Here is a 15,836-nt window from a genome sequence, read left to right on the forward strand (position 1 = left end):
AAGGAGACTTTATCCTGAAAAATAAATGTTATTGTGGCAGTTTTAAAAAATGGCCAGCCTGGGCAAAATAGTGCAACACCATCTCTACAAAATACAGAAAAATTAGCTGGATGTGGTGCCATGCACCTGTGGTCCCAGCTGTCCAGGAGGCTGAGTTGGGAGAATCGCTTGAGCCCGGGAGGTTGAGGCTGCAATGAGACGAGATCATACCACTGCACAACAGCCTGGGTGACAGAGACCCTGTCTCTAAATTAAAAAATAAATAAATAAAATAAAAATTAAAATGACCACAAATACTTTGATACTCCGTCTACCAAGAGGTTGGAAGTCTATGTTCCCTTTCCATGAATCTGAGTGGACTTGTGACTCCTTCAATCAATAAAGTATGGCCAAAGTAACACTATGTGACTTCTAAGGCTAGGTCACTAAAAAAGGCCATGACATCTTCATCTTGGCCACTAAGACATTCACTCTTGGAGCCCTCAAGCACCATGTAAGCAGTCTGATTGCTTAGAGACTGCCATGAGAGGAAGCCTGGGCTCCATGTAAAGGCCACTGGTAGGTGCTCTCATCAACAACTGCAGCTGAGCAGAGCCTTTGAGTCATCCCAGCCCTGGTGACAGGTATGTGAGTGATGCTTTCGGAGGATTCCAGTTCCTAGCAGTCAAGTCACTCTGAGCCATTCAAGCCTTCCCAGTTGGGGCCCCAGATATTGGGGAGCAGAATCAAGTTCCTGCCATGCCCTCTCTGAATTCCTGACCCACACAATCTGTGAGTAAAATAAAATGGTTACCTTATGGCATTAACTTTTGGGCATGCTTTAATCATGACCAAAGATGTATCATGAAGCCAAAGAAACTGGAACAAAGATGGAAACTGACAGAGAAGCAGACAGCTATAGAAAATATGAAAACTGCCTGGGTGCAGTAGCTCATGCCTGTAATTCCAGCACTTTAGGAGGCCGAGGTGGGCGGATCATGAAGTCAGGAGTGAGACCAGCCTGGCTAACATGGTGAAACCCTGTCTCTACTAAAAATACAAAAAATTAGCTGAGCGTGGTGGTGCGCACCTGTAATCCCAGCTACTCAGGAGGCTGAGGTAGGAGAATTGCTTGAACCCAGGAGGCAGAGGTTGCAGTGAGCTGAGATTCTGCCACTGCACCATAGCCTGGGTGACAGAGCAAGACTCCTTCTCGAACAAAAAAAAAAAAAAAAAAGAAGAAGAAAACTGTATTTTCTTTGCCTAAGCCTAGTTAGAAAGAAACTACTGTCCCATCACAAGGGACTAAATAAACTGTAACTCTTTTGATTGTTATCTATTTTATCTACAGATGCTACAATAGAAAACGTTTCAGTTGTTAGGAACAATCAGTGCAGTCGAAAAGGAATATGGGTAAGGCACTACTCTGCTTGGCTTTTCAGGATGGGGCTAACATTCCTATGATGCCATTCCAAGTTGTCCATGAGCCCATTTTTGCCTCTTTCTCTTGATGCAAGTACATAATAGGTATTCAGTAACTTTGTGGAATGACCGATAGAGTCTGAGGAGGCAGGGGAGAGAGAAGATACTCTGGACAAAGCAGAGACCACGGTGGGCAAAGGTAATGAAGATGGGGGTACTGGGGAGAACAGAGAGACTCACTTGAACTTTGTTCTTCATCCCTCTCCATCCACACACCTTACCTCGACATTCATGAGCTCACATCTTTAGGCCTTTAAACTGTTCTCATTATTTGAAATGTTACTTTTCCATCTGTAGATGAACTCCTGTTCATTCTTCACATCCCAGCTCAATTATAATTTTCTCTGCAGCCTCTGACACTGCCCCACTCCAAGTGGAGTTAATCACCCTATTCTACTTTCTTGCAACACTTTCCACCGTCTTACCTCTTGCTTCTGTACCTATGTGCCAAACACCAGGTTAGAAAAGAAAGATGACTATCCTTGAGAAGTCCCCATAATTAAGAGAAGAGACTAAAAACACAGTCACACTGCAACATCATAGGAGCTGCAGAGAGGCAGGATGTTGAGGGAAGATAAATCTCCTTCAGGAGGATATCAGGAAGTATCACAAACCATGTGACATTTGAGGCAGGCCTTGAAACTGAGTAAAGATCAAAAGGCTGCCTGGGGGAAATCTATGGAATCACAACTGCAAAGGTCTCAAAAGGGAGCTGCTGAGTTAACAGGAACATCAGGTCAGGTCAATCTTTTCCCTCCCTACTGCTAGAGATTCCCCCGCTCTAGTTATTCCAAGTTCCCTTATTACAATGCCTGAAGTCACACAGTTTTCCCAATTACACGAATAAAGTGTATCAAAAAGCACCTTGCATTTGAACAAGTCATTTAAAATATGAGCCAATAATACAGGAAAATATATTCAAACTCAGTAGCAATCAAAGAAATCCAAATCAAAACAACTATTTTTTCACCTATCAAATTATCAAGTATTAAAAAATTAAAATGTCTAATATCAAAGAAGAATCAGGGAAGCCAAAACTATCCTTTCTGAGAGTCAATTTGGTATGATGCATCAAAAAGCCTTACAAATAATTATACCCTTTGAATCAGACCCTCTTTTGTAGAAATTCATCCTAAGGATAAAAGTCTTTGCTCTAAAGATCATCACAGCATTATCTATTATAAAATAGCGGAAAATAGTTAAGGACTAAAATATCCAAGAACAGAAGAATCAAATAAATTTGGCACTGCAATAATTGTAACAGTTACCATTTATTTATAGAGTGTTTACAATGTGCCTGGCATTATCATATTTAATACCACAGAAATCCATAAGGTAGTTATGTAAGAGAATGTTGAATGTGACTTTTTCAGTTGCCCCACAATTGGTAAATAGAACTCACAACTAAAGACAGAGAGGAGGTGAGTTCCCCACAAGGTAAAGACAGCAGTCAATAACTGGTGCCACGCTAATTAAAGAATTTATTAAGAAGCCATACTATGGGCCAGGCGTGGTGGCTCACGCCTGTAATCCCAGCACTTTGGGAGGCCGTGGCAGGCAGATCATGAGGTCAAGAGATCAAGACCATCTTGGCCAACATGGTGAAACCCCATGTCTACTAAAAATATAAAAAATTTGCTGGGCGTGGTGGCACGCATCTCTAGTCCCAGCTACTTGGGAGGCTGAGGCAGGAGAATGGCGTGAACCCAGGAGGCGGAGGTTGCAGTGAGCCGAGATCGCGCCACTGCATTCCAGCCTGGGTGACAGAGCAAGACTCCATCTCAAAAAAAACACCAAAAAACAAAAAAGAAGCTATACTATGAGATCTTCTACCCCAACCATGTGCTCCTGCACTGTCCCTCTCCCTCCACAGTCCACAAAAGAAGAGCAGAGATAAGAGGGGAAATCTTGGATTCCCTGACCTACTATAACGTGCTGTATTTTGGGGTGGTCCTCTCCCTACCCCACGGTGGGCTCCAAGATCATCAGTTACAGAGACTAGGGGTACCAAAAAAGAAAAAAGAAAAGAAAAGGTTTGGGGTAATAACTTTTAAAAAGTGTAATGTCTTGTGAATATCTGATCAGGCAGTCGACTTACAGATTTGGTCCGCACCAATCTGGACAGAGGAAGGAGAAACTGAGCAAGAAGGAGCAGCACTGCTGTTACCCCACTGTTTGGCATAGATATGTCTTCCCTGGGTCATACAGTCCATAGAAATTGCTGGTCTTAAGCCCTCTTGCCAGTTCCCCACCCAAAACGGCTGCCCAATAAGCAAGTGGACCGGGGCCAGGTGGTACCAGAGAAGAGTGAGGATGTCCTGAAAGAGATGAAAAGAACTAAATACCAGTTTCTTCTCCAGGTCTGGAGATCATGCGGTGAGGAAGCCCACCCTCCAAAGAACTCACAACAATGGGGAGTAGACCCACAGACAGTGCTAGACAGGCAACCTGTAAATGCCATCTAGGAGGACTCAAGAGCAGCCAGTGAAGAGACTCGTATCCTTGTCCCTCGCCCTCTTGCTCATTTTACACACTGGGCAACTGGGCACTGGAATGACTGGAGACCAGAAGGGCCAGGGAAGAAATATCAGAGAGAGACTGTATCTCCTCCCACCCCTACACTCTCCAAGGTGAAGAATGGGGAAGAGGAGTAAAAAAAATCAACCAGGCCAGGCGCGGCGGCTCACGCCTGTAATCCCAGCACTTTGGGAGGCCAAGGCAGGCGGATCACATCAGGTCAGAAGTTCGAGACCATCCTGGCCAACATGGTGAAACCGTGTCTCTACTAAAAGTACAAAAATCAGCTGTGCGTGGTGGCACATGCCTGTAATCACAGCTACAAAGAAGGCTGAGGCAGGGGAATCACTTGAACCCAGGGGGTGGAGGTTGCAGTGAGCTGAGATCATGCCACTGCATTCCAGCCCGGGCAACAGCAAGTCTCCATCTCAAAAACAAACAAACCAAGTCTACCTTTTCCCACTTCATATCCCAGTAGCCACAAGCCTGGTTAGAGTAACGGGAGTAAGTAAACCTTTCAATTAGATATACTGAACTTTTCAAATGGTCAACTTTCAGTAACCCAGTGTGACCAGGAGGTTGTGAACTCTGCCTAAGGTATCATCTGTCCTTGAGAGGAGAAGGGAGATTTGGACAGAGCAGTTGGGAGTTCTGACTGGAGAAAAACACAATTGTTCATGTTTGCACCCCTCTAAGCGAAAACTATTCAATTAACAGGCTAAGGTTGCCATTATCTCTATTTTACAGACTAGGAGATTAAAGCTTAGAAAGATTAAGAAACTTGCCCACACCCACAAAGCATATGGGAGGTTTAGTTTGGATTCCAATCCAGGACTAACCTCAGAGCTCATGCTTTTTATGATTACATGAGGATTTTTCAAAATAGCATCCAACATATCCTTAGGGATCTGCAAAGCCAGTACACATTTCTTTTTTCAATCTTGAGTTTTCAACTCAAGCATTATCTTCTTAAAAAATATAAGCATAGTATCGACTATCTGAATCATCTTGCAGGTGAATGCTGTTCCTTGATTGCCAGCATTTGCATTTAAAATCTTACAGATATCAAGTAGTAAGTTCCTTAATTTTCATATACTAATGACTAATCAGAAAGGACAGAGGTGACAGCTTATAAATAATGTGGTCATACCAATTAAAAGCCAATGCCTTGCTACACAAAGCAAAGTTTCACCGTAGTTCAAACAAAGAAATGTGGTAGGAAAAAAGTATGGGACACAGGACAGACAGGCATCAAAGAAGTGCTATATTCACATCTGAATCACCAATTTAGTTTCAGCAAAATATCTACTGTTGTTAATGTGAATTATATGGATTCTGAAGTTTTAAATTGAATTTGTAAATTTGTTTTCATATATAATTGTGGGAGAGCTATAAGAACATGTTTACACCTCACAGTTTTTGTTTATACAAATTTTGGTAAAGAAATAATTAAAATAATTTAATTCAACAGCAAGAACCAGTATAAATATATGTTTAAAGTGTCCTTATTACACATGCTTGAGAAACTCTGTGGCCATTAAAAACCTATGTTGTAGATGACTATTTTGTGATGCGGAAATATTTTCTTTTTCTTTTTTCTTTTTTTTGAGGCGGAGTTTCACTCTTGTTGTCCAGGCTGGAGTGCTCTCAGGTCACCGCAACCTCCGCCTCCCGAGTTCAAGCGATTCTCCTGCCTCAGCCACCCGAGCAGCTGAGATTATAGGCATGTGCCACTGTGCCCGACTAATCTTGTATTTTTAGTAGAGATGGGATTTCTCTGTGTTGGTCAGACTGCTCTCCAACTCCTGACCTCAGGTGATCCACCCACCTCAGCCTCCCAAAGTGCTGAGATCACAGGCGTGAGCCACTGCACCCGGCCAGGGAAATATTTTCAATATATTAACTTAAAGCACACAAAGGGTGAAACAGCCTCACCTTCATTTTGTAAAATATACATAGCACATACAAATACAGGAAAAAGAGACTAGGAAATACTCTAAAATATTAATGTTTAGGCTTGACAGGAGTATTACAAGTGCTATTTATTAATATTATTTTTGTGATGTGTGTTTATAATTACTTTATTGTGAATAAAACAAGTATTAACAAAAAAATTCCATGTTTAATAGCATATACTATGAAAGTTCCCAAAACCTGTTGCAAAACAAACAAACAAAAAACCCAAAACCAAATCACATTTTCAATTCAATTCCAGTTCAAACTCTTTTTTTCGCCAAGGCAATATAACCAATCCTGAGTAATATTTGTTCAAAACTTAAAAGCATATAAGGCACTAATGAACCAATAACTTACTGTGCTTTAGGTACCAAGGCTACAAGAACACGAACAAAGGGCATGGTGCATTGGAAAAGCTACCATTTTAGGGGAAGCACAGCGTAAACCAACAGTTACTGAGTGGTACTAAGGCCTGACAGTGACACAGGTGAGCTAGAGGAAGGAGCTTCATAATTCATTCTGATGAGGTGGATGGTGCAGGAAAGACTGCCACAAGGTGGCAAGTGAAATTAGTCCTAAGAATGTATGAGGAAATGAGGGCACAGAGGTGAAATGGCAGATTACCCACAAGTAAAATCTAAACATAGGTCTTATGACACTAACCTCACTGACCACACTAGACCAATCTCTTCCAGACTCCTATGGCACTGGTCTTTGTCATTTGTGTAGTATGTACTGCCTGGCAGTACATTCTACATTCAAGCTGCTTCCCCACCAAGACTATAAACTTTGAGGGGAATACTATGTACACTGTAGATACTTATGTACACTGTAGATACTTACTATCTGTTAATGACAGTATCTTCAAGTGGACCTCTAACGGGTTTTAGCCTCAATAAGTTATAGTCTCTGTTGGTATCCAAAAAAGTAAATCCAGGCACAGTGGTGCACCTATAGTCCCAGCTAGTCAGGAGGCTAAGTGAGAGGAGCACTTGAGCTCAGGAGTTTAAGGCTGTAGTGTGCTATGGTCAGGCCTGTGAATAGCTACACACACACACACACACACACACACACACACACACACACACACATCCCTGGCCTATACTCAATGTTTTCCTCTAGGAAATTATATGAAAAGATCAACAAACTCATTTCAACAATCCTCATGATACTATACGTACAACTTAGCACTTTCCCCTGCTCTTGCAAGTCAGCAGAACTCCAATTGGCATGTTCTTCCAATGCACGCTAAGGAAAGACACACTGTCTACCCGAGAAAATCTTCCCAGTGAACTGTGGTAATAGTTAATGACACCTAAATGTTATGGCTCATGAACATGGGTGAAACTCTCAGACATGCCACCTATACGACACGACAGGCCTGAACTGTATACAACAGTGAATAACTGGAAGTAACAAATGTTTAACTGGGGGAATGTGCACACAGGTGTGGTACATTCACTTACGTGATATTTATAAGACTTACGTACATGTCTAGTATTTGCTTTAAATATTCCAGCAAAGAAACAGAAAAACGGATAGATGAAATGTGATGAAATCCTGATAAGTTTCGAAATTGTGTGCATCAGTATTCTTTACTTTTGTATATGACTGAAATTTTTCATAATTAAAAATTGGAAAAAATACTATGTAGATATAAGTGAAAAAATTCACAATGTTATAATAAAAAAAATAAAGTGATAACTGATGTTGGTTATAACCATGTAAAAAATGAGCGTGTGGCCAAAATAACAGCAATAGCAATTAGCACCCTTAGTGCCCATCATGGATTTTGGCATACCACTTTTACTAAAAGAAACCAGGACTCTGAGGAAATGGCTAGCTAATTCCAGGTCTGGGTCAGAAAATGTACAAGATAAACTTGGAACATCTTGTCATACCAGAGAACAAAGAAATTATCAAAGACTAGTAGGGTCATGTCAAAAGGATCCAGAAATCAACTCAAATAGGCTCCTGCTGGTTAAAGATAGGACAATCTGACTTTCAATAAGGATAACAACTCTAACAGATTCAAATGCATGGAATATGTTTAAACATGTGAGCTTATAATGATACTAAAAAATACCCTAATTGATCACTTTGAAGGATCCTAAGGAACTCACTCACTACTCTGACAGCAAGTAAATAAATAAGAAGCCAGCATAAAAATGGGTTAGAGGGGTAATTAGTTGTAAAGAATATCAGCGACTTCTGAAATTACCTTGATGATAGCTGCTGCCTTACAAGCGGCATCAAGCCTGCACCAAGCTGCTTACAGTCTCAAGTAAAGGGCTCATAATCTAGCAAAGGGAGACTGATAGCCCAATGTGAGAATGGCGAATTAGAGATGAAAAAAGTGTCATGGAAGCAAGCCCAGAAGGCGGCTCACTTTGGAGGATCCTGCAGGGTAGGCAATCTGAGCTAACCTTTGAAGGGTTACCACTTACTGAGAAGTTTTTGCATTTTAAACCATTCTCAAACATTGGCCCCAGGATCTCACATATTGATCTTTACATCCCCCAGCACACACCTACTTCCCAGGGACTGGCCAAAGTCATAGCTTCAGACAAATCCCTGTATGGTTTAATTTCCCTTCCATGAGACTGGCAGATCCTTGAGCTGTTCCTTTCAGGAAAAATTAACTCCCTAAAATTTGATGTGCTACCCAGCTTGAGAATTTCAGTTATGTTCTGACATTGTACATTCCAGGTATGGCTCAAATTTGAAAGGGATGTGAAGGCACCCATGCTCATGTTCAGAGTTCCTATGAATAGGTTAATAAATGTAAGTCAACATCATCCCTATGCCACCTCCCCCAGTACTTAATACTCTGGACTAGACACTGTGCTAAGATTTTTTTCACATGTTATTCTGATAAATGTGCAAACCCAGTGAAATAAGAAGCATTAGTCTAATTTTACAGACAAAGAAGTGGCCTCAGTGAATTAAAAGAATTAAGTCATTTGCTTAATGACCCTAAGGCCTTTGAAATACTGAGAGGTTTTCTGAACATAAACATTGTCAATATACACTGACATTTCACACTGAAGAAGTGGCCATCTGTGAGGGAAAGACTCACTGAGTTAGTGATGCTCTTTATCAGTAAATGTCATCCTACCATCTAAGGCATTTACTGGGAATTATAAAATATTCCCCCCAGCTCTCAACTTTCAAAACTTCCTGCTTTCTGCTACAGATTCCTCCACTCTGGATGGAATTTTACTGGCCCCACACCCCATGTGCACCACCTCTTTCTCATTTTGAACACCATATTCCTTCCTAGGCCCTTATCTCTTGAGTCCAACTCACATGTCCACCTCCTATTCCAGGAAGCCCCTCCAACTTCTTCCACACCAAGAGCATTTGCCTTCACGCAACTTGGTGCCTGGATAACTCCATATAAGGGCATCATTCTGTTTCACATGTAGACTTCTAGTCTTTCTAGTCTGCAAATGCCTTGAAGGCAGGGCTGAGTACTGATTTATTACCTTGGGAAGGGAAAGGATACAGTATATGCTCTATAAACACCTGTCAAAATTAATTTGGATGTAGACAACAGCCTGCTCAGGAACCTGTATTTCTCAGCATTTCTTATAAGCTTAAAGTTACTATATCCCATTGTCCCTTTCTACCTAGAGATAAAAAGCAACATCAAAGTTGTTTCATTAAGGCCAGGCGCAGTGGCTCATGTCTGTAATCCCAGCACTTTGGGAGGCTGAGGCAGGTAGATCATTTGAGGCCAGGAGTTCGAGACCAGCCTGGTCAACAGAGCAAAACCCCATCTCTATTGAAAATACAAAAAAATTAGCCAGGCATAGTGGTGCAGCCTGTAATCCCAGCTTCTCTGGAGGCTAAGGCACAAGAATTGCTTATGCCTAGGAGGCGGAGACTGCAGCGAGCCAAGACTGTGCCACTGCACTCCAGCCTGAGTGACAGAGTGAGACTGTCTCAAAAAAAAAAAAAAAAAAAAGGTTGTTTCATTAAGTGAAGCAGCAGGCATGTCTTCCAGCTCTGTGCAACTTCATTGCCTCAGGTCCTTACATGTCACTGAGAGAATATTCCATAATCATTCATGGCTGTGGAGATTCCATCCTGTCTTTTCTCTTGGGTTAGAAATATGAGCAAGACCAATTACTAACCTTTACCAAGTGAGGTTTAAAAAAAAAACTGTCATAAAATGTACAGAATACAAAATTTATCATCTTATCATTTTTAAGTGTACAGCTCAGTGGCATTAAGTACATTCACATTGCTGTTGCCACCATTACCACCAATGTCCAGAACCCTTTATCTTGCAAAACTGAAACTCTGTACCCATTAAACAATAGCTGCTCATTGTCCCCTACCCCTAGCCCCTGGCAACTAGCACTAGACTTTCTGTCTCTCTGAATTTGACTACTCTAGTACCTCACATAAGTAGAATCATACAGTATTTGTCCTTTTGTGACTGGCTCATTTTATTTAGCATAATGTCATCAAGGTTCATCTATGTTGTATCATGTCCATGTATTAAAGTTTTCTTCCCTTTTAAGGCTGAACAGTATTCCTGTGTGTGTGTGTGTCTGGCTCCTTTTATTTAGCATAATATCATCAAGGTTCATCTCTGTTGTAGCATGTCCATGTATTAAAGTTTTCTTCCCTTTTAAGGCTGAACAGTATTCCAGTGTGTGTGCGTGTGTGTATATATATGTATACCAGATAGCATATATGTGATATGTATATGTGTGTATATATGAACACACACATATCACATTTTGTTTATTCAATTATCTGTTGGTGGACACTTGAGTTGCTTCCAAATGAGAAGTTCTGATCCAATGTGAATGATAAAAAGCTCAGGAGACTGGCCTTGAACTGGTTAGAACAGTCTCCTTAATGCTGTGAATATAATCGAAGAAATAATCCAGTGATTAGGACCACAACAGAAACCTACTAAAATGAATTTCCATCTGGTTATATGAACCATATAGAATTATTTATTTAAATACTCAAATAATCTGTTGGAATAATGCCCTGGATGCCTAGGATGGTCTACAAACAAGTCTTGAATGGACTCTAGTTTTTGAAGACCTTCCCCTCCCCTGTTCTTACCAGCCCAGGTATTCTCTCTTACTTACCTCTCCAGCTTCAAAGCCTTCTATTCCAATCATCCTGCTGACAATCCAGCAACACCCAACTGTTTTTAGTGTCCTTGCACACACTGTGTATGTCCTTGCCACCTTGTCTACTCTCTTAGTGGTCCCTCTACCTGAAAAACCTTCTTCTTTTGGATTACTTCTATCTAGTCAGGTCCTAAAAGTAAGGAAGCCTTTGCTTTTTCTTCTCTAGGAAGACTTTGCTTTTTTTTCTTTGCAGTCCCAGAACTTGGGCACTTGGCACATACTAATTGTTTGATAAATTACTGAACTAAATTATACTAAATACATTTTCATTTTTGTTTAAAAAAAAATTTTTTTTTTTGAGACAGAGTTTCACTCTTGTCGCCCAGGCTGGAGTGCAGTGGCACAACCTCAGCCCAATGCAACTTCCGCCTCCCAGGTTCAAGCAATTCTCCTGCCTCAGCCGCACCCCCCCACCACCACCCCCAATCGCCCCAGTAGCTGGGATTACAGGCACGTATCACCACGCCCAGCTAATTTTTGTATTTTTGGTAGAGATGGGATTTCACCATGTTGGCCAGGCTGGTCTCGAACTCCTCAGGTGACCTGCCCGCCTCGGCCTCCCGAAGTGCTGGGATTACAGACATGAGCCACTGCGCCCGGCCATGAGCAGACTTTTAAAAGTAACCTTTTAGAAAATTTAAAGAATCATCTTATTGCAATGAACTGCATGCTTCTGCCTCACAATGCCCCAGCCCGCCCCACCACCCCAATTCACATGTTGGAATCCTAATCCCTAAAGTGACAGTATTAGGAAGTGGGTCCTTTGGGAGGTTATCAGGTCATGAGGGCAGAGTACTCATAAATTAGAGACATTATAATTAGAGACATTATAAAAGAAACCCCGAGGAGCTTCTTTCCCTCTTCAACCATGTGAGGACACAATGGAAGATATTGTCTATGAGGAAGTGGGCAATCACCAGACGCTGAATGTGTCAGTGCCTTGATCTTGGACTTGCCAGCCTCCAGAGCTTTTAGAAGTAAATGTCTGTTGCTTATAAACCACCCAGTTAAGGCTACTTTGTTATAGCAGCCTGAATGGACTAAGATACTAATCAAGGATAGCAAATCACTTAAACATATTTACGAAGTTTAAATTTTTAAAAACTGCTAGGGTTACCCTATAGCTTAAAAAGAAAATTAATAATTGCTTGAGTTTTAAAGAGTTAAACTGCAGGATAATTATGGCAATACTATGTAAGTTTAAAATAATCTCGTCATTTAAACATTTGTAAATGGCTACCTTTTTGCAAATGGACTATAGCAAACAGAAATTATCTAGCTATGCTAAAGTAGGACAGAAGTCACCTTTGACAAAGGTGTCAAGAACATACACTGGAAAAAGTGCAGTTTCTTCAATAAATGTTCTAGGAAAACTTGATATCCATATGCAGAAGAATGAAACTAGACCCCTATCTTTCTCAATATTTAAAAATGAAATCAAAATGGATTAAGGACTTAAATATGAGACCTGAAACTATAAAACTATTAGTAGAAAATATTGAGGAAATGCTCCAGGACATTGGTCTGGGCAAAGATTTCTTGAGCAAGACCTCAAAAGCACAAGCAACCAAAGCAAAAACGGACAGAAGGGATCACATCAAGCTTAAAAGCTTTGACACAGCAAAGGAAACAATTAATAACATGAAGAAACAACTCACAGAATGCGAGAAAATATGTGTAAACTACTCATCTGACAAGGGATTAATAACTAGAATATATAAGGAGCTCAAAGTCATATATGCTGGCATTCAGTTCTTCTTTTTTGTAAAATATGCTAAGTATGTACAGAAAAAAAGACAAGTGATAACAGACGCTGGCAAGGATGTGGAGAAAGGGAAGCCCTCATACATTGTTGGTAGGAATGTAAATTAGTACAGCCCCCATAGAGAACAGTATGGTAGTTCTTCAAAAAACTAAAAATAGAACTACCATATGATCTAGCAATCCCACTGCTGGCTATATATCCAAAAGAAAGGAAATCAATGTATTGAAGAGATATCTGCACTCCCATGCTTATTATAGTAGCCAACATGCAGAATCAACCTAAGTGTCCATCAATCGATGAATGCATTAAAAAAATGTGGTACATATACACAATGGAATATTATTCAGGGCTGGGCACAGTGGCTCATGCCTTTAATCCCAGCACTTTAGGAGGCCAAGGCAGGAAAGTCACTTGAGCTCAGGAGTTCGAGATGAGCCTGGGCAACATAGTGAGCCCTCACCTCTGCAAAAAATAAAACAAAAAATTAGCCAGGCCGGGTGGCGCATGTCTGTAGTCCCAGCTACTCAGGAGGATGAGGTGGCAGGATCGCTTGAGCCTAGGAGGTTGAGGCTGCAGTGAGCCAAGATTGTACCACTACACCTCTTGGTAACAGAGCAAGACTCCGTCTTGAAAACAACAATAACAATGGAATACTATTCGGCCATACAAATAATGAAATCCTGCCATTCGTGGCAACACGGATGGTACTGGAGGACATTATGTTAAGCAAAATAAGCCAGGAACAGAAATTTAAACACTGCATGTTCTTACTCATATGTGGAAGCTAAAAAAACTGAACTCATGGAGATAGAGAAACAATAACGATTATCAGATACTGGAAAGGACAGTGGGAAGAGAAGTATAAAGAAGGGATGGTTAGTGGGTATAAAAATACAGTTAGAAGAACTAAGATCTAATATTTGGTAGCAAGATAGAGCAAGTATAGTTAACAATAATTTATTGTATACCTCAAAATAACAAGAGTGGAACTGGAATGTTCCTAACAAAAAGAAATGATAAACGTTTGAGGTGATGAGTATCCTAAGCACACATTATATGCTTGTATCAAAATTTCACATCTCCATAAATATTTACAACTATTATGTATCCATAAAAAGTAAAAATTAAAAAATAAAGGCAGAATCCTAATCCACAGAATGTGGGGAAAAAACATGGATTTTTTTTTTTTTTTTTGAGATGGAGTCTAGCTCTGTCGCCCAGGCTGGAATGCAGTGGCGCAATCTCGGCTCACTGCAAGCTCCACCTCCCCGGTTCACGCCATTCTCCTGCCTCAGACTCCTGAGGAGCTGGAACTACAGGCGCCTGCCATCACACCCGGCTAATTTTTTGTATTTTTAGTAGAGATGGGGTTTCGCTGTGTTAGCCAGGATGGTCTCGATCTCCTGACCTCTGTGATCTACCTGCCTCGGCCTCCCAAAGTGCTGGGATTATAGGCGTGAGCCACTATGCCTGGCCAAGCACATGGATTTTAATGAGAAGACTTGGTTTGTAGTCCTGGGTCTGCTACTTACTATATGTGTGGCACTTAAGCTCTGTGCTCAGTTTCTCCTCTGGTAACATGGGAATAAAATATCTAGTAATTGCCACTACTATATTAAATGTTTATTGGTAACAAGTGCTTTTGTATAAGCAACATTCAAGACCATACACAGTGGGTAAATGGAATAGACATACTTTTCCCTATTCCCACCACTAAGTACAACTAAAATCCTTAGATATTACATATAAAACAAGCTTAAGAAGAATCTAAAAGGTGAAGAGTAGGCGGCAGATTTGCTAGGGACCCTGGAACCCAAGGAATGACACAGTGATAAATTCCATGAGTTTTCTTTATGCCTCATATATCTCAGACTTGGAGCTGAAGCAGTCAGCATGGCAGAAACACCAACCTGTGTAGACCAAAAAATTCCCAAAGAAAGTCTGCTCTCTCTAGCCAAAGGACTGGGAAAGGAGCAGCCTAGCAAGAGTCGAAACTGCTAAACAATAACTGCTCTACTCCAGCCAAACACCGCAGAGCAAACTGTGGTCCAACCCTCACCCACAGCAGCAAAAACTGAGTGACAACCTAGACTTCTACCCTTCAGAGGTTGTCATGAGGCCAGGTGACACCTGCTAGGGTGGTGTCAAAGAAAGCCAAGTAGAAAGCTACGATATTCATACCCAAAAACTGGTAATAAGGCACCCATCCCTGTAGAGTCACTGGAGACCACATGGGAAGTTGGAACCTTAAACCATTCACGGGAGTAATGAGGACTGCCTTCCTATCGGGAGTGTCAATGGAGGTGGAATGAAAAACCTGGACTTCAACTTCTACTTGGAAGTACTAAGGCAGTGTCCCCTTCCGATGATTGCAGCAGAGTCAGAGAAATCCAGATAAAACACAAGGTTTAAATTAGATCCAGAGTATCACAACACAATACAAAAATGTCCACGTTTAATTTTTTTTTTTTTTTGAGACAGAATCTTGCTCTGTTGCCCAGGTTGGAGTGCAATGGCATGATCTTGGCTCAGAGCAACCTCTGCCCCCTGGGTTGAAGCAATTCTCCCACCTCAGCCTCCCAAGTAGCTGGGATTACAATCACCTGCCACCATGCCTGGGTAATTTTTGTATTTTCAGTAGAGACAGGGTTTCGCCATGTTGGCCAGGCTGGTCTTGAGCTCCTGACCTCAGGTGATTCGCCTGCCTTGGCCTCCCAAAGTGCTAGGATTACATGTGTGAGCCAAAAATGTCCAGGTTTTAATAGAAAACCACTCATTATACAAAGAATGAGGAAGCTCTCAAATGGAATGAAAAAGACAATCAACAGATGCCAACACTGAGATAACAGAGCTGTTAGAATTATCTTTCAAAGATTTTAAAGCAGTCATCATAAAAATGCAGGTACAAACATGCTTGGAACAAATGGAAAATTGGAAAGCCTCCAAAAAGAAACAAAGTCTCAGTAAAAAAATAG

General features: G+C 41.1%; 1 protein-coding gene across 2 annotated transcripts in view; it reads right to left on the reverse strand.

Annotated features, from left to right (window-relative positions):
• The window catches only part of GAB2 (GRB2 associated binding protein 2), a 203,272-nt gene that overhangs the window by 176,522 nt on the left and 10,914 nt on the right, over positions 1 to 15,836 (reverse strand). The window lies entirely within an intron of this gene.

The sequence above is a fragment of the Pan paniscus genome, chromosome 9 (assembly GCF_029289425.2).
Source record: "Pan paniscus chromosome 9, NHGRI_mPanPan1-v2.0_pri, whole genome shotgun sequence".
Taxonomy (NCBI): domain Eukaryota; kingdom Metazoa; phylum Chordata; class Mammalia; order Primates; family Hominidae; genus Pan; species Pan paniscus.